This window comes from Felis catus, chromosome F1, assembly GCF_018350175.1.
Source record: "Felis catus isolate Fca126 chromosome F1, F.catus_Fca126_mat1.0, whole genome shotgun sequence".
Classification (NCBI taxonomy): domain Eukaryota; kingdom Metazoa; phylum Chordata; class Mammalia; order Carnivora; family Felidae; genus Felis; species Felis catus.
In genome coordinates this window covers 47,425,468-47,448,555 of record NC_058384.1, presented here as the reverse complement: position 1 = coordinate 47,448,555, position 23,088 = coordinate 47,425,468, and the positions used below count along the sequence as shown (strand labels likewise).

The window sequence follows — 23,088 nt, the reverse complement described above, 5'->3', positions numbered from 1 at the left end:
GTATAAATCTTGCTGTTTTCTCTTTGGTACCCTCCCATCCTTTCTATGGGTTTTAGAGCCTAGTTTCACGTTAAGATTTGAGTGTTGGCTATGTGTGTATTATTTTATCAAAATTCAAACTGATACCTATTTAATCCCTAAATGGTGGATCTATAGCAATAAACAATACATGTTAATAATTATTTTCATTGTTTTGTTAGTGATGGCTGCTCAACATCAATGTGCATCACTTTAGAAGATTTGATAAATTAGATGGTTTCTAATTAGGTAGCCTCTCCTCAGTGGATTGATCCTCTCTGATGGGAAGTGAAGATAGAGAACAGCAATGTTTGTTGTGGCAGGTATTTTAAGTGCTTCCTACATGTTATCTTAGTTCATGCCAGATGACATTTTTCAGATAAGAACATGGAAGCAAAGTGGTTGGGATATTCTTTTTATAACTGCTTGGAGAGAGTTGGATACAATATAAAAGGGGAAATCTACAGGAGACTGTATTGTATCAAATCTTTTTCTCAAGTTTATATACCTATAGTGGTAGGCCAGACATAATTATTTTAGGAAGTCCTTGCCATTGTTTCCAAATTGTCTATTTTGCTTTGTTCATCACTATTGCTTAATAAATGGAGGTCAGGAAAGTGAAACTCCATTCCCTTGACGTCTCAAATCATTCTTCTTTGGTCTAGTGGTTGCTTTTCTGTTGATGTAAACATACGAAAGTTGAGAAATCTAGACCACAGCCTGTCTTCTTTCAGACTGAGTCTTTTGGTTTAGTGTGTTCTCAGTGTGGAGACAACTCCCATTAAAATCCTCCAGGGGTGTTTTATCTGTATTCCTGGATGGCCCCTGATTTGTACTGGGCTGGAGTCTTGGTGGTCATTGGTGAAGAGTCTCCTAAAATGAATAAGCAGATTGTTAAAGCACAAAGAACACAGGTTTAGAAAGTTCCATCATCTCTTTTGCTCTATAATTAAGGGTGAAAGAAAAATTCAGTCTAGATATTCCTTGAAATGGTGATAGGACTGTATCAGCTTCTATAGATGGAAAATTAGCTTCTGTTCTTCACTGTTGACCTTGAAAGGGAAGGGAGATGAGAACTAGTATTAAATGAATGACTTTCTTGCCAGCCCCAGGGGCAGTGGGCTCTGTGATAATCGTCTTGAAGCAGGGATCTGAGTTAGGTAAGTCTGAGTCTGTCCTAGTCTGACCTATTCTTTGCCTGACCTTAGTTTTGGGATGCTACAAAGCATCAAGAAGCTGGGGTTGCAGGTAATCCTAATTTTGGTTCATTACCTGGCATGTAGGAGAGAGGGTGGTAGTGTGGTGGTGGGAGAAACAAATACACAGATATTTCTCCTCCCTTCTTATCTCCTGATAGTAAGTTACTATTTCTAGGAATGTGTGTTTTTTCAGTACTTCCAAAATTTTTTGCAGAATATCATTTATAATATCATTAAAAATATTTTAGCTAATGTCCTCTTTTCATTTCTATTTTTTATTTGTACCTTTTTTTTCTGGAAGATTCTGTGGTCTTGATTTGAGTGCTTAACTCATTAATTCAGCCTTTTATGGGATATAAACAGTAAGGATTTTTAAAATTTACTTGAGCTCTGTTTTAGCTGCATCCCCCAAATTTTGATATGTAGAATTTTGTGATTCTGTTTTAAATTGTTTTCTAAATATCTTTCTTAGTCAAGTTGGGCTTCCCTAAGAAAATACTACAGACTGGTGATTTAACTGAAATTTTGTCCTGGTTCTGGAGGCTGGAAGTCTGAGATAAGGGTGTCAGCGTGGTTGATTTCTGATGAGGGCTGCCTTCCTGCTGTATTATGTTATTAGGTATATGTATGTTTAGAATTGTATCTTCCTGATTGTTTGAGCAATTATAATTATACATGCATTTTGGCATTTAGTAATGCTTTTTTTTAAGTATATTTGCTATTCACTTAGATACATGAGCTAATTTGGTTTACATATCTAGTCTTTTTCCATTCTAACAGTTTATTGGTCCTTCACTTTCCAATTTTTTGTCTTTTTTTTTTTACCATGTTTCAATTACTTTTTTCTTTCCATTTCTTCCCAGTGGTATTTATTTATAACTTCTATTCCTATTCTTAAAATATGTACCCGAGAAATCAGTACACTTAATTATTTAAAGTCAGACTTAAATCAGTATGTCTTATCTCCCAATAAAGGGCCTTTAATTCAGATCTCTTTGCTCCTGATGTATATCCTGTTTTGGTCTATGTTATTTCTATTTTGTTTTCCTTTTAACCCTACTCATCAGGCATTGCTACTGTTGTGTTACTCAGACGATATTGTTATGTAGGTTTATCCACACATCACTTCCTTTTTCTTCATTCCTTATTATATTTCAGACCCCGGGTATAAGGTTTATGTTCCATGCCCCCATCCTTCCTGTGATGGATGTCTTAGAGTCTCTTGGTACAGAACTTTATCAGGGTGATGTTCTGAAATACACCACCTTCATCCTCTGTGGCCGCCTTGTTTCTTGATAAGATTTTGTTTTCTTGGGTAAACTGAAAACACATGTATTTTCTTCTTGCTAGTTTCTCAAATTTTTTAAAATGTGGTTTCCTTAAATGAGTAATAGAGGAGTTGACATTGAGCTACAGAAAAACTTTGGCATTAAACAGTTCTCAATCTAAAAGTATTTCACTGTTACCTTTTTCCACCTTAATTTCCTGACAGCATTTTGCTTATGACCTAATTACAAAATCTACTCCTAGGTAATGTCTGGAAGTGGTTCGGTAACCTGTCCTAGCATGTCAGAAAATATTAAGTAATTTCAAAAAATGGAGGTTTAAAAAAATTGAGAAAGAAGCTATTTTGGCTTCTTAATACCTATGAGAGAAGCTTTTAAAATGCTTTGGTTGTGTCTTTGTGCAAAAGTCCTGTTAAAAATGATGAAATAATGGCTAGACCAAAGTCAGTAAGAGCTAACCACAAATGATGAACAGGAATAACTGCTTTTAATTGAGGTGGCATAGCTAAATTGGCATTTTTGTACTCATTTGTATTCTTCAGACATTTGACAGAGTACTACGGCCAACTGTAGGCCTTTTGGGCAGATATGATGCTTACTTTTACCAGGGTTGTATACTGGATTACTATATCCGCAGATATTCCAACAGTGATGATACTCACCTAGTTTGCCTTTTTCACCACCAGAAGTGTGCAATTTTGTTGTTCATTGTGGTCTTCTGTCTAAATAGAGCAGCAGTATGAAGAACAGTAACTTTGTAACTGTAAAGATAACAAGATGTGACTTGAGAATGTTACATCCTATATGGTAAACTACATACTTCACTGAATCATAGACACACCCACACGTGCATGCACACATGAAATTGGCAAACTTGAAATTATGTCCAACATGTTTCTGGTGTTAAATTTTAACATCTCTTTGCCAGAGAATTGGTGTTACTTTTGGCAACTATGTCTCAGGGAGCTGTCTTCATTCTCGTCCATTTCACATTCTCTCTGCTCTTCCTTCTTTATTAGCTTCTGCTGTAGTTCGCAGCGTGGCTTTTTAATACCAGATATTTCTTAATTCTCCACGTGGTTGGCTGAAACCAAATTATAAGACAATAGTGTCCTTCCTTCGTTTCTGAGGCGGTGCTCTGCTGAAGGGTGGCTCTGTTTTCCCCAGGTGGCTTCCCTCTTTCTGGGGGGTGATGGTGGTAGATTCTCCTTGAGTGCTTTTACCCCCCAGTTAGTTGCTACGACATAAACCTAAGAGTCCTCCTCTTGCCTCCTACGACCAAGTAGGTGATTATATTTTTCTAATTTTAGATTCCCAAATGCTTGTTAACTTATCCACTTTTATTTGTTCTATCATTGTTCTTAGTGCTGTGGTTCCCAGAACCCCGGATACAAGGGAATGATGACTTTAGAGTGAGCTATTCAAAATGCAGTTCTGACCTTCTCATTCCCTGGCTTACTGTTAGAACACCTCTTGAGAAGGACCTATTAAAAAGCAGAAACTCACCATGACTCAGCCCCTGCTTTATTTCTCTAGTGTTTTCTGTTTTTCCTGTTTTTCCTGTCTTGACCAACCTTTGCATTTTATGCTGTAGTGCTTCTAAAATGGTTTTCACCATCTATCAGGCTGCCTTTAATCATGCAATGTTTTCTGTTGGGAATGTCCTTTCTGCCCTTTTTCATCTAATTCCTATTCATCTCTGTAGTCTCAGTTTCTGTATCTTCATCCCTATGAAACCTCCACCTGGAGGCTCCAGACTTCACACTGAGTTAAGTAGCCCTGTGTGTTCCAGGAGCACGCGGGATTGTATGCATAATGTTGAAATGATAGACTTACAGGTCTTTCCCTCCCTCCACACAACACGCTTTTCTGGCATGAGGAGTCTTTCTTATTCACTTGTGTATATCCAGCCTTTCGCATAGTATGTGCATTAAAAATAGCTAAATATGTAATTTCTTACATAGATCTAAGTTGAATCTTATAAAAGACTCCCAATATCATCCAATAGGATCTTCAAATTTATTCACAGGATAACCTTAAAAGATGAAAATTTGCTCCCACTGAGGATATTAAATAGAATATGCTGTACGTTTTGAAGGCAATGCGAAAGGGCAATTTTCAAGAATTTTGAATATGGCTTGCATTGTTAAAATAAACCTCGTATCTCCCCCAGATGACCAATTTCAAGAAGTAAACAGCCATTTAGATGTGTGTTTGTTAAAAAACCTAACAATTTTATGTTTCATCGTTCATCTTTTTTTATAGTTGTACCAACACTTGAGTCTAAGGAAGTGTGATTTGGCAATGTAAGGCTCCAGTGGAATGAGGCCAAACAGGGAGGAAAGGGTAACTTAAATTATTTAAAGATCTGTGAATTATGATCATAATAAAAACCATGAGTTTCCCTGAGGTTGTCATCAGAGTCTAACATCCATTCTGTGCTTTGTCTTTTGTTCTGTCTTAAGTCCTTTCCTTCTGCGTTGTGTCTTTGGTTGTGTCTTAATGTCTTTTTTCCCCCTGTTGGTGTGTGTGTGTGTGTGTGTGTGTGTGTGTGTGTGTGTGTGTGTGTGCATTTGAGCAGGTGTGACATCCCCTACACCATTTAGGAAGACAGGGTTGTGTTTAAGAGGACAGGCACAGCTGAAGCATGTTATTAAGTGAAGACTAAAAACTAGTAAGAATGTAAATCATCCAACAAATTGTTCATCATTAATTCTTGATGCCAGTTTGAGGTAGGAGAATAAAAATCTTTACCTCCTACCAAGTGCACTGTGAAACTTCTCAAATTTATTTTGATAGATCTATGTTGCAGTAAATCACACAGGACCACAACTCTTATAAATTAAACAAAAGCGTTACTGAGGACGGACTTAACAATAATAGGAGATACGCTTAGTTTTCTTTTATGTTTTACGGTAGTACATAAATTTGCTGGTGAGAGACCTGGTTCTCAGTTATCTAAAGAAAGGAAACAGAAGATATCTGGCCAAAGTAAAGTTCTAAAAAACCTATTTTCATGGACTTCTAGATAAATCCTTGCTTGTATGAGAAGATTCTGGTTGCTTCCTGAAGATTTGTAGGTTTCCAGTGACATTCTACAGCTGAGGGTTTAGTGGGGGAACTGTTCCATTAAGGCATAACTTTCCTGAGGTAAAACGATGCACACTGAGTTGAGAAGATACGGGAGTATGTGTGGGGTGTGTGTGTATGTGATTTTCTGTCCCTTTCTAAGGGGACCGATGAACTTGCTGAGGCTATTGCAGTATGACACTAAGTGATTGGAATTGGGGGGTGGGGTGGAATCAGTTAACTGGTTATTTTCTATAGCCCAAACGGTTTTTTTTTTTTACCTGAACCTCGATCTAGTTGCACTGATTAGACTTGTTAATGGAAGTCTTGTACAAAACACCCATTGTATATCATGGAGAGTATAGAATCACAAGAACGGTATAGAGTATAGTATAGTAGTATAGAGTATAGTATAGTATATAGTATATAGTAGTATAGAGTATAGTAGAGAGTATAGAAACCAAGAACTCATGGGTTTCCTTAGTGTAAAGACAGATCACTGGTGGACTTTGGTAGGATAGAACCTCTCACTGACTTTAAGCCTGCTGGAGAAGTGCTGGTGCCTCAGTTTTTTTTTTTTGGGGGGGGGGAACAGAGAGAGACAGAGCATGAATGGGGGAGGGGCAGAGAGAGAGGGAGACACAGAATCGGAAACAGGCTCCAGGCTCTGAGCTGTTAGCCCAGAGCCCGATGCGGGGCTCGAACTCAGGGATCTTGAGATCATGACCTGGCTGAAGTTGGACGCTTAACCGACTGCGCCACCCAGGCGCCCCGGTGCCTCAGTTTTCTTAAACACAGACATCATTGATTGGATTTTCAGAGGATTTTTAACCTGTGTGGTGTTCAGAGTCTTTAATGAGAACTCGTCTCATATGAGAAATCTAAAATGGAAACAGACTAACTGTATCACAAATTTTATCCTGCAGTGAAAGGAAAGCTCATGTACATAAAGGGAAAGCCTATCTTTTTTTGGTCTCCGTTGTTGTTGCCTGGCAGAGAGGAGTGGAAGAGGTCGTGTAGCAGTCAATGAACAAAATCATCTGTTATTTAAAATTTTTTTTCAATCTTTATTTTTGAGAGAGAGAGAGAGAGAGTGAGTGAGCGTGAGCAGAGGAGGGGTAGAGAGAGAGGTAGACACAGAATCTGAAGCAGGCTCCAGGCTCAGAGCTGTCAGCACGGAGCCTGATGTGGGGCTCAAACCCACAAACCACAAGATCATGATCTGAGCTGAAGTTGGGTGCTTAACTGACAGAGCCATACAGGTGCCCCAATCATCTGTTATTTTAAATGTAGGAGGATTATGAGACAAATTGTGCCTTACATGAATGGCTTCCCCACGCCCCCCCCCCCCCCCCCCCCCCCCGCACTGTAATTACTATCTGGGTGTTTGACCAACATTTCTTGAGTTTATTTTGGGGATTGAATACAACAGCAATGCAAACCTGCAACCATAGTGTAGTGCCCAGAGACCAAATTTTGTGTGGAAATAATGCACAACAGGGAAATAAAGCTGAGTGAGTGGGATGAAATCCTCTTTTCAGAAAAGTAATCTTTAACTTATTAAAGTTTTTAAACTCCTGAGTTTTTGATGAGCTTGTTTTAAAATCTGTGGGGGGAAAATTAACAGCCTAAAATGCTGACAGCATTAAAAAAACGGGAAGAAACACTTGATTCCTCAAAGACTCCTTCCCTCACCCCTCAAATAGTTTGATTTTCCTATTTATCTTCTTTGTATTTTGATAAAAAAGAAGAGAACCCTTTGAGAGGACAATTTTGAGGTCTTAATCCATACTTCTTTCCAGTTTATCTTTTACATTCAAAATAAACACCTTTAAAAGAATCCTTTTTGGTACTAGAGAGCTAAATGCTAAGCTTAGGTATCAGCAGCTAATTAGCTTCACATCTAGGGGGGATTGTCAATGAACTCCATCTCCTGAATATTTATTGAAGGATTTGTGAAGAATAAGCTATTTTCAGAAAACTGGAGCCTATTGCCAGTCAGTTGAATGGGAGGAGACATGTACACGGCCCATCAGAAACCTGACTTAGAGATTCAAACAATAAAATTCAGTCTCTGCATCGTAGTGAGAGCACGCCATCTCTGTCTCATGTTGAATGTTGTTCATTTCAACATCTTAACTGACTTCTCTTTTTGAAGAAATTGGACAACATGCTCTGGAAATCCTGTGCCAGTTCTGGTGTTCTTGAATCACACTATGGCTTTTGTCACCTTCTTTGCTGTTGTTCTGTGCCATCTTGGGCTAGGAAAGTGTGCCATTGTGTCTTAGGGAACCCTCAAAATGGGTGAACTGCTACACATAATCTGTAATTTTGGTGTGGTGGGACTGTGTGGTCTGTTACGGACCTTGTTAATGCCTAGAGTTTCTATACTGCCCTCCACCTCTACCCCTGCCTTTGCCAAGGCCACTGCTGGTATCTTCATAGCCTCCTGCACACTTCCTGCTGCTGCTTTGCCAACAAAATTGCCACCTGTTCCAGCACAACCAGTTGCACCAAGGCTGTCATAGCGTCTGATGCCAGCTGCCTTCAGTAGTGATGTTGCCAATGCTGTTCTGTCCTCAGAGGGGCCTCTCACCTTTTTTCATTTTAGCAGAAAGACCCAAGTCAAAATCACCATGAAAACCAACCTACAACATACTTGTTCCCTGGGGACTCACGTGGCTCTAGTAGCGTACTTTGTATTCTCCTGATCTGGGAGCTGAGAATTCAGAGGATCTTGACATCTTAGATTTTCCATACTCCTCTTATTGGGCCATGTCCAGCTTCCTCACCAGTCTGAGGAAAATTGGTGAGTACCGAGAAGAGATACCCAGAGGCACAACCTTACCATCAATTGAATTCGATTAATCCCGAGTAAGCTCGAGATTCAAGTTTACTGGTGAGGAAAACAGAGTCCTTGATATTCCTCCTGCTGATAAGGGTTCAGGAAGAGAAGCACAAAAATAGGTAACATCAGTGTGCCCAGCAGGGGATCAGGGACTACATGCTCGAGCAAAACCAGGAATTCTTGGGGATTGTTTTTTTGGGAGATAAGTGGGAACATTTTAAACTCAAGCCCAAGTTTCTAACTTACAGAATTGATGGAGATCTCAACAGTAGTAGAAAACCAGAAAGAGGAGTAAGTTAAGAGAATGCGCATTTAAACCTGCTAATTTTTTGTTTTCCATGGGATATAAGGATAAATAGATCTGGGAGGAATCAGAAAATTCTTGGGGAGGCTAGGTTACATATACATCTTTGGGGAAAAAATAGAAGTGATAGAATGGGCAAGACTCTCAATTTAGGAAGGATAAGGTGATAAAATAGGAGAGAAAGAGGGACTTAGATTTGTATGGAAGAAGGATGAAACCATGGGTAGAAAAATAAGAATGACAGAGGTAAAGTTGAGATAGTAATGCCATGGAAATGATTGGGGGAAGAGTGTTTTAGGAAGAAAGGAATGATGATCAGATCATGTGTAGACATCAAGAATAATAGCTGGTATGAAAACTGTTATTTGATAATTAAGGTCACATTTCTTAGAGTTAGTTCATTAGAGTGCTGATAACCAAACCTCTATTACAGTGAAGAGCCAAGTTGATAATAAGGCAAACAGAGTGCACCCACATGTATTATGCAAGGTTTTAAAAATGTTTTATGGGATGTTTTTTTCTCGAGTGTGTTAAGGTTATAATCACACAATTGTGTAAAGATGCAGGGAGAAAAATGTTGACTGCAGCGTTGTTGACAATAGTGGACAATTGGACAAGTGGTTAAAAAACAATTAGTTTAGGGGCGCCTGGGTGGCGCAGTCGGTTAAGCGTCCGACTTCAGCCAGGTCACGATCTCACGGTCCGTGAGTTCGAGCCCCGCGTCAGGCTCTGGGCTGATGGCTCAGAGCCTGGAGCCTGTTTCCGATTCTGTGTCTCCCTCTCTCTCTCTGCCCCTCCCCCGTTCATGCTCTGTTTCTCTCTGTCCCAAAAATAAATAAACGTTGAAAAAAAAATTAAAAAAAAAACTTATAAAAAAAAAAACAATTAGTTTAACCAATACCAGAGATTTGGTTAAATACTCTATACCGTCAAATAAAATAGAACCATTTTAATGGTGATGAAGATTTTCTTTAATTCACATGGAAAATACTTGTCAGTGAGACCTACGTTTACAGTTTATGATCAATGTTTATTAAAGATATTATGTGTTGGTGAATACCTTTAAATGTTGGTTATTACTGGGTGGTGAGATAATAGTTTTCTCTTTAACTTTCTATTTTGTAATTTTTAAGTAACAATGGTTACTATTATAATAAAAACATATGAATGGATGTGAGACAATAGCCCGAAGAGAGATCAGTGACTAAATGAATTCAAGATGGAGAGGATTTGGGGCTTGGGAAATTGGGCACAGATCTAGTCAAGAAGAAAAAGGAAATGTGAGGGAGAAACACAAAGATGAAGAGGAATAACTTGATGAAGCAAGATTCTGAAAAAATGTGCAGAGGGCAGCGCTCAGGTTGGATTTAATTCCAGAAAGGAGGAAAATTTCTTCCAAAGTTCAAGGAAAAAGAGATCAGCTGACTAAAAATGTGGAAACATTTTTATTTTGACATGGACAGATGAAAAATTGAGGTAGCACACGTGAGATGGACTGTCTAAAATTTTTAAGATGAAGTTCTGAGCTAACGGTAAGAGGATATGGAGACTTGAAAGAAATCAAGATCCTTTGGGATGCAGAATCACCATAGAGAAGCAGTGACGGAGGAAAAATGTGTGTATGGCTGCCATTGGACAGCCTGAATTTGCAGTATAAAATTTTAATGCCTTTAGGTGTTAATAGAGTTAAAGCCAGTCTTCTCCTCTGTGTCAGCTTTAGAGTCCAGAAAAGTGAAGGACTACTTCTGCGCTAATCACAAGTGATACTGAGCTGCTATTGATGCAAACACTGTTTGGGAATAAAAAAAAAAATACGTTGACAAAGCTAGATGAAAGCATAGATACTCTTAATCAAGTACAGAAACTGTGTCATCACAGAATACATTTTTAAGAACATAGACATATCATTCCTGATAGTAGGTATTTTATTAGGCTACTAAGTTCTTGGGATCTTCTGCAGCTTTTACAACCAAACTTGCTTGGCTGGGTTTCCTAGTTTTGCTTCCCACATCCTTGCAACGTTTCATTAGCTTGAATTTGGGGGGTGGCTTTGTCTCTTGACTTTGGAAGAATTGGTAGGAAGGGGTTTCTCCTGCCTCCCTTAATGGGATTCAGGTTAGGAACGTCACTCAAGGGCGTTTTCAATATTTTTGAATTCTGTGGGGAAAATTAACCTGGTTTAAATATATCGATAGGCAGTTAATCAGCTGTTGGCACACATTTTCATTTCCTGTCAGTTTATAACACACAGACTTTTCTTAGAAGAAGTGCTGCATTGTAGAAGAGCTAAGACTGATAGTCCGAAGTCCATTCTGTGTTGTAAATGGAAAGGGGGCAGAGCAGGAAGCATAAAGATTAAAGGGAAGATGGAATGACTTTTTTCATCCTGTCAAATGACTGTTTATATTGGGCAATACTGCAGGCTTGTAGGTTCAGCTTGGAAGTTCTTCAAATCAGAGAAGCCATTTAATACATAATAGAGAACTGTACCGGCAAGTCATTTATAAAAATGAAAACATTTCCTATCTGCTTTTTCACAGAACACGTTTCTCACTTCTGAGACATGGCTGTTTTTTGCTCAGATCAAGGAAATACGAACTACTGGAGCTCCATGTTCAATAAATTAAAGACGTTAGAAGTGTCTATTTAGTTTGTTTTGATATATACATTTAGTTATAAACATTCAATTAAACATGCATTTATTTGTATCTGACAATCATTGACCCCTGATTACATATTCAGTTGGTGAGATTATACACTAAATTGAAAAGTCTGATAGCTTTAAATCATAAAGACTTCTAGATCCTGCTCCTGGCAACCGTCTTGGGCTGAAAGGACAAAATGAGTTTTTACACACAGTGCTCCTTTATTTTAATCGAATCCATTACTAAAGGTGTTAGAATAACAGTTCTTGTTTTAAGTTTGATCATTTGATACCCAGGGTAAATTGACTTTCTCAAGGTCAAGAATGAGTTTGAGTAACTAGAATAAGCATTTCCTTTCTGGATGGCAGCTTGGTCTGTTGTGACGTCTTCTGATACTTTGTGCTAACTCTGCATTTTTTAGGACTTGGGCTCGTCTGAGGGTAACAGTGAAAGAAAAAGGAACAGGAGGCAATCAGGTGCTGTTACATGTAAGGATGTTAAGACTGGGGTTGAGAGAGGGCATAGCTTCAGTGTCTGCTTAAGTTAGTTTCTCTGAAGTTCACTTTTTTTTCTATCTGTAAAACAGGGTACCACAATAACTTCCTGTTAAGATTTTGTCATTTCATTTACCTTTCCTTTTCCCTCACCCCTCTCGTACATGCACATATACATATAAGTCTTTCTAAGAAGTTATTAGGAGAAATAGTTTGCATAACTGTAGAACAGCTGCTATTAAATGGTGAGGTCTTTGGTTGAGTGCCATATTAAAGCACTGAGTGAATTCAATCTTTTATTATTTTTAAAAAATTTTTTTTTCAACGTTTATTTATTTTTGGGACAGAGAGAGACAGAGCATGAATGGGGGAGGGGCAGAGAGAGAGGGAGACACAGAATCGGAAACAGGCTCCAGGCTCTGAGCCATCAGCCCAGAGCCTGATGCGGGGCTCGAACTCATGGACCGCGAGATTGTGACCTGGCTGAAGTCGGACGCTTAACCGACTGCGCCACCCAGGCGCCCCTGAATTCAATCTTTTCTTAACGTCAAGACCACCAGAAGACTATTCCCCCCTCCCTTTGGTGGTGACTTACACAGTAGCATTGTAAATGCAAGCTCTGTGGTAGGCAAATTGATTCTGAAAATACAATTCTTTTACTAAATGTTCTTCCAGCTTGTTTTATAAATTTACTTAGTTGGAATAGGAAAACAGCTTTTTTTGTCGTTGATTTATAATGATTTCTTCGATCTCTGCGTTTATGCTTGAGAGATACTTTTTTTTTTCCTTAGCGAAAGGGCGTCAAATATTTTTTAATCAACAGATTCATTCATTCATTCAATATAGGTATAATACCTCTTCTTTCAGGCACATGTTAAACATTCAGATTTAAGATTTCAATGGCAAGGCAGTTGTGTAAACATGAAATGACTGTGCCCCCGTAGTCATAGCCATAATGAACCTATGAAAGGGCTGTTTAAACTAAAGAGTATATTGAATGACTCAGTCTGAGGAGTTTGAGAAGGATTCATGGATGAGTTGACATTTGGCTGAATTAAAGAATGAGCAAAATTTAGTCAGGAGTGGTGGGAATAATTTTTGAAAGAGTATAGTTTTAAAAAGCACAATATATTCAGTAATGCCAAACAATTTTTTTGTGATGTGTAGGGTAAAATGAACTGAAATGGATGAGAGTAGTAGGGCTATGGGTATAAATTACACTTAGTGAAAATTTTAAATTAAGTAGCAACTTATAAGGTACCATATAATTAGGTTTAGTTTCTTGGTTCCCCTGAAAACAGTAGACTTAAGTGTTTCTGGACTTTGATCTAGGACCTGACAAAAATAAAGATCTATTGGCGATCGAATAGTATGTGTGTTTTATTTTGATTGGCCTTAGTTGGCAAATTTGGCGTGTGGGGTGTACCTGTAAAGATTTATTAATTCATTGTGTATATTTGGTACTCTAACTTAATTATATAGATCAGGACACTAGGATGGGACTCTAGGCTCTGCCACTTACTGTGTGACCAAGACTAGTCATTTAACTTCTCTGAGGGCTTACTTCTCTGAGTAAGCAAGCAAAACCAATAATGTTTTGCTTGCTTGCTTTGACTCTTAAAGTGTTCTTTACTTGAATCCATCCAGTGGATCGCATGGGCTGGTGAGAGCTAATGATGGCCATCTCTCTTCAGCTTCATGTTTAGTGATGTTCTAGTGGTAGCTTGAAATTGGACACAGTGGGAATATTTACATTACAGAAATGATTAAACGCTATACCTCAGATACACCTCATTTATAAATGGAAAGCTGGTTTATATTCATACTACTCGTCCATTTTTGCATTGTCTGGCCTACAAATCAACGTTTAACTCTTATAATACAAGAAGACAAACGAAAATGGACTCAAATTCTTTACTCTCTTTATGGCAGTGTTGTAGCCTACAAGTGCCGATTTGGATCTAACTTGAATTTTTCTTTACATGCCATTGATTTTTCAAAAAACAGTTCTAAGGCAAAGGTTTTCTTCTCTCATATGAAGGGATTTGTGTGTGCCTGTGCTGTTTAAACCAGGGATTATTCATTTGCATGCAAGAGAAATTCACTGCATCTTGCTTAAATGAAAGAGATATTTTTTTTGTTTAAAAAAAGGTAAACCACGAAAATCAAGAATATATGTGTTCCAAAACAGGGATGTGGGATGTAGTGATGCAGGTACAAATGATACTTGTAGGTTTAATTTATACCACATCCTTGGAACTGGGAAGCTATTCTTCCCACCTTGCTTCTTCCCCCCACCCCACCAAAGGGTAGGTTTTCTAGTCTGCTTTTCTATTGATATCTGTACCATTCTTTTGTATTTCCTTGTTTGTTGGCTTTCTGTACTTACTTATCAGAAGAGATATGACCCAAAATACTATTTCATTCTTCAATATTCATGTCTCTACCATAAGTAACCACTCTGTGTCTTAAGTAGGTTTAAATGTTTAAAATTTTTTTTAGTGTTTATTTTTGAGAGTGTGAGCAGGGGAGGGGCAGAGAGAGAGGGAGACACAGAATCTGAAGCAGACTCCAGGCTCAGAGCTGTCAGCACAGAGTCTGATGTGGGGCTCAAACTCACAGACCATGAGATCATGACCCAGGCTGAAGTCGGACCCTTAACCAATGGAGCCACCCAGGTGCCCCATAAATTGAGAGAGAATGGACTCAGTGCAGCTTGTGGCTATGACCTCCTTGTGCCACAGTCCCACACCTGGTTCACTGTGTCATGGCCACAAGAACGGGGGTCCTGAAATACTCCTATATCTAAGCTCTCTTGGCAAGTCCTGTAGGTGGGGGCTGATTCTGGAGTAGGGGCAATGGCTTAGGCAGACACCCCCAAACTTGTTTAGTAAAATTTTAGCTAAATGATACGTTCTCGTATCCTAATTTGATTAGGATCTGAAATCCTAATTTCTCTTCTGAGAGTACACTAATAGATGAATGTGTTACATTTATTTCTATATTTAGCAACCCATCCAAATAGAAAAAGTAACTGATAATGCTTTGCATTCTTCCCAACATATCAAATTATTGTGATTTACTTGATTGTCATCACACATCGGAAATGTTTTCCTTTATTGTTTTCAAAGTGCTTTTTATATTCTAGAATTACAAAGTGACCTAATTAACTGAAAAACTATATAATCAGCTTTTTAAAAATCCATAAAGGGAAACATAAGCATAGTAACCCAAGAAATAATGAAGTATAAATTAATAATACAGAGCAGTGGGAAACATACCTAATAAATAGTATTAGTTCAAAAATAGAAATTTCATGTTTCCTGTACTAGCACATAATTTTTCAAATAATATTTCTTTCTTGCTGATAGAGATCTAGTTTGGATTTATTTCTCTGCTGAAATAAATGTGAAAAACTGCCAAAATGCTCTAAAGTTTTTCACCTTGGTTTTCATCACTGAGACTGTAAAAATATCATTTTCTTTTCCTAAAGGAGCTTTTGAGGCAAAGCACCACAATATGGCCATTTTTAGAAGACCACATTTCAGAAGGTTGGCCAGAGAAGGTTGGTGACCTGAGGCAAATATTTCAATACATAGCTTTCTTTCAAATTATATTTATATGGGTCTCATCATTGTTTTACTTCAGACTAAGTGTCTTTTTAATCATTGGGTTTTTAAAATAAAGAAAAAACACAAACACTTCAAAGTGTTGAAAATGGTGGTGTTTCTGGAGAAGGGAGGTCTTGAAGACAGCCAGCTGCTGGTGCGCCAGGGGCCAGGCTCAGTAGCAGAGAGCATGAGTGTGCGGCTTGTAGAATCTCAGAAATGTGGAGGTGGCCCAGAGGCAAAGCAAGGGTCTGGCACAGGCTTATGCTCTTCCGTGGTTTGGTTCCGTGTTGTGTTACCTCTAATCTCACGCTTCCTGTCATCTTTAAAAGTCACTCCATTCCATTAGGAGCAGATGAGTTTGCGTATGCAAGAGTATCCTCCCTTCCCTCTGCAGGGAAACACAAAGTGATTGCGATGGCATTTGACTTGCATGCTTTCCTACTGAGAGAGAAGGTTTTTGAGCATGGCATTTAGAGAGAGAGGAGGACAAAGTAGGATAAGCTATGCCAGAAAGAGCGGTGAAGCAGATCTAATATTTCTCCAAGGGAACGTTTTCGTGTATTTTCCAGAGGTGGAGTTTAGCTTGGGTGACACAGGGGGTTGCCTCGAGTGCTTGGCTCTCTCCTCCTGCTGCTTTGCAGGGAATGCTGTGTTCCAGGTGCTGAAGGAGAGGCTCTTCCTCTGGCTGGGGGGCTGGTGGGGGCAGAGGGGAGCGTTGTGTACCCAGTGGCTGCTGATGGGAGCAGATAGGAGTTTGAGCCCAAGAGACATTTCTTTTCATATTTGTTTCTTGTTACCAGCTTTAAGGAAGTTACAGATCTATATATAAAAATCTTTGCTGAAAGCCCAGAATTGCTACCTCTGTGAGCAAACCGTGAAAGTGGGGCTTGAGTGTTAGGGGGGAGGAAAGAGAAAGATGCTCAGAATTAAAGTTTTCCTTCTCTCTCTCTCTCTCTCTCTCTCTCTCTCTCTCTCTCTCTCTCTCTCTCTCTTTTTGCTTTTTCAGGAAAGGGAATGAATTAGAAGTGGCTTTCAATTTTTCTTCCATCACAAGTACTGAAAACATTAAAAACCCCTTGGAAACTGGACTGTAACTCTTATTTCTCCATCTCAAGTTACGTGCACAATACACAGGACACGTGGCGATTAACAAGGCACACACGGTGGAGGAACTTAGAGTCTATCAGAAACGTGGGCTTAAAGCCATAGTGTAAGTGAAGATTACAGGATGAGGTATTGGGAGGAGGACAGGATGCAGCCACAGCATTTAGTGGGTGGTCCTTTGCCTCCTGTAGAGTCCAAGAAAGCCTCTCTGAGTAAGTGGTATTGCAGCTGAGAGGAGGAGTGGGGGGGGGGCGGGTGTTAGGTGAAAGGAGAGCGTTGGGTCAGAGGGAGCCATGTGTGAAATTTGGGAGCAAGGCGATGTGGTGCACTCAGAATCTTTGGCATTTAGCCCATTAAGGAAATAGCAGGAGAGGTGACAGAAGCTGACTGAGGTCCCATTAATAGGTTTGGATTTTATCCCAGGGACAATGGGGAGCTTCTGAAGGGATTTAATCAGGGGTACATGATGACTGAATTTTTTAGAATATCATTCTGTTTACTGTATGGGGAATTCCTGGAATGAGTTGGAGAGGCTTTACAGTGGCTGAGAGTGCAAAAAACAGGGGTCTGTGGCTGTGATGGAAGTGAGGAGGCAGACAGATTATAGAGAGGTATTTATAGGCATAATTCACAAGATTCGGTGCAAAAGATGGGGAAGAGGGAGGCTTCTTCCAGATTTGCTGGCTGGCCCCAAACCTGCTGAGAGCAAATGATGTGGTTGCCGTCTTTTTCTTGGTATTGCCTCTGTCTGGAATGCTTAGAACATTTTATATGTTTCTTTATTTTTATTATAGAAATGAATGACTAATGGCCTAGTGCTCTTTAGGACTTCCCATGTCCTCATATCTCACCTGTATCATCCCCACTGGTGGGCCTGTTTAGAGATCAGACTTCTCTAGTCCTGCTTCCTTCAGTAACTCGCTCAAGTTCATTTAATGGGTCAGTGCTGGAGCTGGGACTGAAGCTCAGATCTCCTTGATTACAAAGGTTTTGCCTTTGTAAGCACAAAAAATGTACTCAGAGCCCATTACATGACACAATCCCTGACAGGTATCTGTATTCATCATCTCATCTGGCCCTCTTAGTCGCCTTATGAGGTGGATATTGCTGTGTTCCCTAATTTACAGATAAGGCAAAATTGGCTCCAAGAGTGGAAAATTATTGCCCATGTTTCTATAGGATAAGGAGATGAATTGTGCTTTCCGGACTCCATAACTGAGTCTTTTAACAGTTATCTATTTAGTCAATTGTAAAGTGCCCAATGAAGGAAAGTCCTGTTTTATATCCAGTTAGAGCTGTGGTTCTTCTCATTTCAACATCTATATAATCTAGCACAGTGCATCTTAAACATAGAGAAGAACATACGGGTGGGATTTTGTCCACAGGGCTCTTATGTGCATGTTCGAGTACATAAGAGTGTTTATTCTAGAGGCAGCTGAGTGGAATTTTAAAGTTTCCTTTTAGAGGACAATCTCTCTGCATTTTGTACTTAGGGAAATCTCTTGATAACCTCTATGTACTGATGACATTAAGTATTTAGAAGGAATCTGCTGATAAAACCAAATTGAGATACTCGAAGTAAACGTGAGTATATTTAGCTCACAGGGTAATGAAACATTTCATGGGAACTGTAATTCTGTGGCTATGACTTGCTTGAGCCTAGTGAGCTCTGTTGTTTGAGAGTGAATTGCTTGCATCACAACTGTTGGCGGTACCCATGTGCTTCTCCAGGCTATGTGCCTGATGCTCCTCAGGAACTCTGACAGAGCTGGGGAGCTTGGGCTCTGATCCTGCTCATGGTCCCAGGGTCCTCCCTCAAAATCTAGCTTCTACAATGGGAGAGCGATGAGAGAGGAAACAAGTTTATGCAGAATATAGTTTCTCCTTGTGCTGTAGCCTCCTTCTCTAATTTACTCACCTATTCTCTTTATCTTACCACCACCTTTTTGAATTTTTATGAAATGATCGCCTTAGCCTGTGGTTCTGGCAAAGAGACCTACAGTTGCCAGCAAATAACTTTGCAAGGTCCATTCATCCTTCCTGCTGGACAAGAGTGGTTTACTAAATGGCACCTTAGTGTCTAATTTTCCTAAATACCTAGTTTACAGCAAGAGAGATCAGGAGCAGAAATTTTCACCTGATCCTGTCCTGTACTCCACTTCAACTTTATGGTCGGTGAATATTGTCGTGTTCTGTTGTTGCCAATGAAGGAAGATGTTGATGCAGATCGCTAACATCACAAGAAAAACCATGCAGTTGAATTAGTTTATAGATGCACACTGCCATCAGGAATCATGGCAGAGATGTGTGAAAGGATTAAAAACTGTGGCCCTGACCCAGCAGAGTGATGGGGAGGGTCTTGAAGGATCGGTGGTCAGAGTTTTATGGGGAGTGACTTTATAGGAGAATTTTTTTCTCTGCCTGCATTTTGCTCCCCACGACATCATGGGAAGATAGATGCCATCCTTATGTACTGTAGACATTAATGGGGAAATGACCTATTACTCTTTGACAAAAATGCTCTTGTGGTGATCTAATCTGATGATGGTATCATGTTAAAGTTTTGATTTTTGAGCTACTGGTAACCAAACTGCAGGGTTTCTTGCCTATGTAACTAAAATAGTTTGCAAAAAGATAACGGGTTGCAATTGCTTGAAAAATGGGGCACGGGAAGAAGTGAAGTATATCCTAGGCAGTCAATTTTTGTATGACTTTTGGTTAGTTTCTAGAATTCCCAAGAGCAATTTATATAATAGAAAGAACTCACTCATGTGTCATTTTGGCATAGGTTTTGACCACAACATGATTTGAAAAAACAGACCATGAGCTGGGCCTAACCTAAACTACAAATTCTTTTGTAAAAACACATTCTCAATTTCTCCATCTCTCAATCTCTCTCTCTCTCTCTCTCTCTCTCTCTCTCTCTCTCCATCCCCCCCACCCCCACCCCCTTTCCACTCATAATACTCCCAGTATGTCTCTACACACTGTTAATTTGGCTACAAACTAAAAATATACACTAAAGTAGATTAAAAACTTACCTTGCTATTACATTCAGATGATTGCTTTTATTTCTGAATCTTATCACAGGTTCTATTTCTTTACAGGGTTTTTTCTTACTCCATTGGATGCTTTTTTTAAAGTCTTTCATGTCAGTCTGTAGCTCCCTCTGTCTTACCTGTAGGTCTGTCACGAGAATCTTCCCTTAAGTTTCTTTCCATTCTGTCACATACCCTGACTGTGCTATATCTGGCACATACACAGGCACCCGTGTGTGCACAATAGTAGCTGCTGCTATTAGAGGCTCTGGTGATAGAATGTGCTATGTCGACATAGGACGATCATGACTAAACCAGTATTCTTTGGCCCTTCTTCCCCTGGTCCTCATTCTGTTTTCTCTTACTCTTGGGTTAGGGAAGCAGATTATCAACCCCTTAGTGAGCCCATAGGGAATGCCAGATATGAACTAGGAATGTCTCCACTGCCTCCTTCGTCTTAGCACAAATGAAGGGGGATGTAGGATGAACACTTGAAAGGAAAGAACATTTAAATGTCAATATATTTTCCATCTCCTTTTAATTATCCCCCTCCTTTCTCCTTCTCCATCTGTCTTTAACACATAAACAGGCATGCTCATTTAAAGTGTTATTTCAATCTAGAGGTACTTTTTAGGAATATGGAAAATTGCTGAAGGAAGAGAAAAACATTAGCAAACCCACATTCTGATTAACGTTGCAAATGATACGAGTTGCTCTTCTTTTGAAAGTGGAAGTGACAATCTCAAGTGTGAACCAGAGTTAGATGCTCATATGATCCTCTTACTTCCTTCTCTTTTAGGGAGAGAATATCAGAAGAAAAAAGGGGAAAATTATGAAAGTAAATATAGTAGCATGCAAAATCTACACCTGCCAGATATTCAAATCTTAACGGTTCATCAACTTAATAACTTTGCATCTTAAAGGAAGCAGCAGAACTTAGTCTGAATGTGTGTAGAGTGTTAGCCCAACTTGATAAATCTAAGAAAATACTCTTCAGGGGCGCCTGGCTGGCTCAGTAGGTAGAGCACACGACTCTTGATCTATGAGTTGTGAGTCTGAGTCCCATGTCAGTTGTGGAGCCTAGTTATAAACAAAAAACAACAAAACTTCTCATACATATATATATATATATATATAATAGTTTTTCACTCTTTGAAGTTATTAACTAATATTAAGAATTTTTAAATGCTATAAAAACAGGCTTGTTTTATTATTGGTATCTACAGCCTAACACAATGTGTGTACATTTGGAAAAAAAAAAAAAGAAACCAGGAGGCATATTATAATACATTGATATATATTGTTTCTTGTAGAAGAGTTCCATATATAATGGGATATTTTCAAAGGTTCCTTTTAATTCTCATTGGAAACTTTTTTTCCTTGAATTATCAACACACTTTGCAAATTTTAGTTGGGACTTAAATCTGGGAAAGAAATGCTCTTTTTCAAGTATTGCGGGAATCAATTTCTGAGGCACATGATAATTATGATTTGTTACATATTAGTGCTCAACAAGAGTTTACTTTGACAGAATGAATTTAGCCAAAATCTTGAGTACCATCATCAACAGAGATACCTTCCCTCCCGCAGGTAAAATGTTGATTTGTATATTGCTATTTTGCTGAGCCTTCTGAATACGGGGATTAGATACACACTAGGAAGGGAAACCGAATTTCCTAATTGCCCTGAATGTGCAATAAGCATCAAGTACAGGGAGAAAAAACATGAATCAAGCATTAAGCCATTAAACTGTACCTAATAGGCATTTATTCAATGGGCCTTATGAATGCGAGTTGTGCCCCATTTAAAATCTAACTGAAATGATTGCACATTTCATTAGTGGAGATAATTACCAATTTGTTCCTTCCCAAAAAATCATGTATGTATGAAAAACACTGTTAGAAGGTAAACAGTATTACCTTCAGAATAGAGAGTGAAGATAGCCTATTTAAATGGGGTGAGTAGAGGAACAGATTTTTTTTTCCTTTTTCTTTTTAGAATGGAGATCAGAAAAATAATTCCCAATTTTATTTCAGAACTCAGTGTATAGTGATTCATTCTTTATCACTTTCCATTGTGTTCAATATCCATTTCTTAATATTGACAACAAAACTTATACTTAAGTGTCAAAAGACTTATAAATATGAACTTACAGTATCTTCTTTTACACAGATATATTCTGTCTTCCATCCCTAAATAACTGGTTGAGTAATGAGGAGAAAGACCTGTGTTCTTATTCAAGTTCTGTAACTAACCAGCTATGTGACTTAGACAAATAACTGAACCCTTTCAGGGTCAATCGCTTTTTCTGTAAATTAAGAGTACCGAAATAGATGCTTTCTAGACTCTTGCATAGAAATATCATTTGTAAAAACACTAATTCTGAGCTCCTGCATGATCAGATATATTCATTGCCTGGTACTTTCTTGTGTGAATGGCTTTATATTGATTTCCAAAATAGATGACCTGTTAATTTTTTTTTTTTATAATTAGGGGTTCGCATTAATTTGCATTTGGCCTTTTTGATGGCTTAAGGTGATTATTTCCTTGCCCCCCAAATAATGAACTGATATTTATCGAATTCCTTTTACATGCCAGGCATAGTACTGTGTTTCAAGGTACAATGCTGAGCAATACTGTGAACCTTCCCTCCTACTGCTCAAAGTGTTAATGAAGTGTAACCCCATCATTAACCCCTATGATGGCTGGAAATCCTGCCTATTTAGTCCATCAACAGAAACCAGCAAAGCCAAAAATATACAACAAATAATTTTAAAAATCCCACAAAACCTTTTTTTTGCAAATAATCAGAAATGCCCTCAGAGTGCAGGAAATGGTGCATATATTTCCATGTTCTTGGCTTTTTTGCCTGGTGCTTAAGCAAGAAGTGGAGTTTTTGCTTCAACTAAGTCCCAAGTCCCCTTTCCTGCCTTTCTGTCTCAAATCTGTAAGAAAAAAGTACTATTCTGTTTGGCATCCTCAATTGTGTGTGTGTGTGTGTGTGTGTGTGTGTGTGTGTGTGTGTGTGTGGTTTCCATAAAAACAACTGAGACTTGTCAGTATGAGTGACTTCTATAACACATATTTTTGTGTTTTTATTAAAGACAATATTCTCTCTGGGGGTAGCTAATAGGGACATTTCAGAGGTGCTTGAGGGTGAGGGAGGGGAGCTTTTGAGGTCATTGGAATAACCCTAATAATAAATGTGCAATAACAACTTAAAATATTAAATACTCTGAAATTCTTTTTTTTTTTTTTTTTTTTTTTGAAAACTTTCAGAGAAGACCTTCTGGAAGAAGAGACCTAAATAATGGGGGAATTGGAAACTGATAAGGCATGTAAAAGAAAAGAAGTTGGGGGAGCAGGGTGGGGGGTGGAGAGACGTATATTCCTGGGATTTCGAAGGAAATCTTGGTAATTTTGATGTAATAAAAATATGTACTGGAGCAGATGGATTTACTATTCTAAAAAC

General features: G+C 38.7%; 2 long non-coding RNA genes across 16 annotated transcripts in view; one reads left to right on the top strand and one right to left on the bottom strand.

The window, feature by feature from the left end:
* The window catches only part of LOC109495729, a 369,888-nt gene that overhangs the window by 98,751 nt on the left and 248,049 nt on the right, over positions 1–23,088 (top strand). For 2 of the 15 annotated variants that reach the window (XR_006592086.1, XR_006592074.1), the window contains one exon: positions 8,184–8,381. The exons of 10 other annotated variants lie outside the window; for them this stretch is intronic. This is a non-coding gene — a long non-coding RNA (uncharacterized LOC109495729). Of the gene's footprint in view, positions 1–8,183; positions 8,382–11,264; positions 11,633–23,088 lie in introns of those variants that run through there. 3 more of the 15 variants (XR_006592084.1, XR_006592075.1, XR_002151378.3) reach the window with 2 other exon arrangements.
* LOC109495728 lies at positions 2–19,815 on the bottom strand. Its single transcript, XR_002151377.2, has 3 exons — positions 19,620–19,815; positions 3,166–3,264; positions 2–891 (listed from the first exon to the last, which is right to left on the bottom strand). It is a non-coding gene; the product is annotated as an uncharacterized LOC109495728 (long non-coding RNA).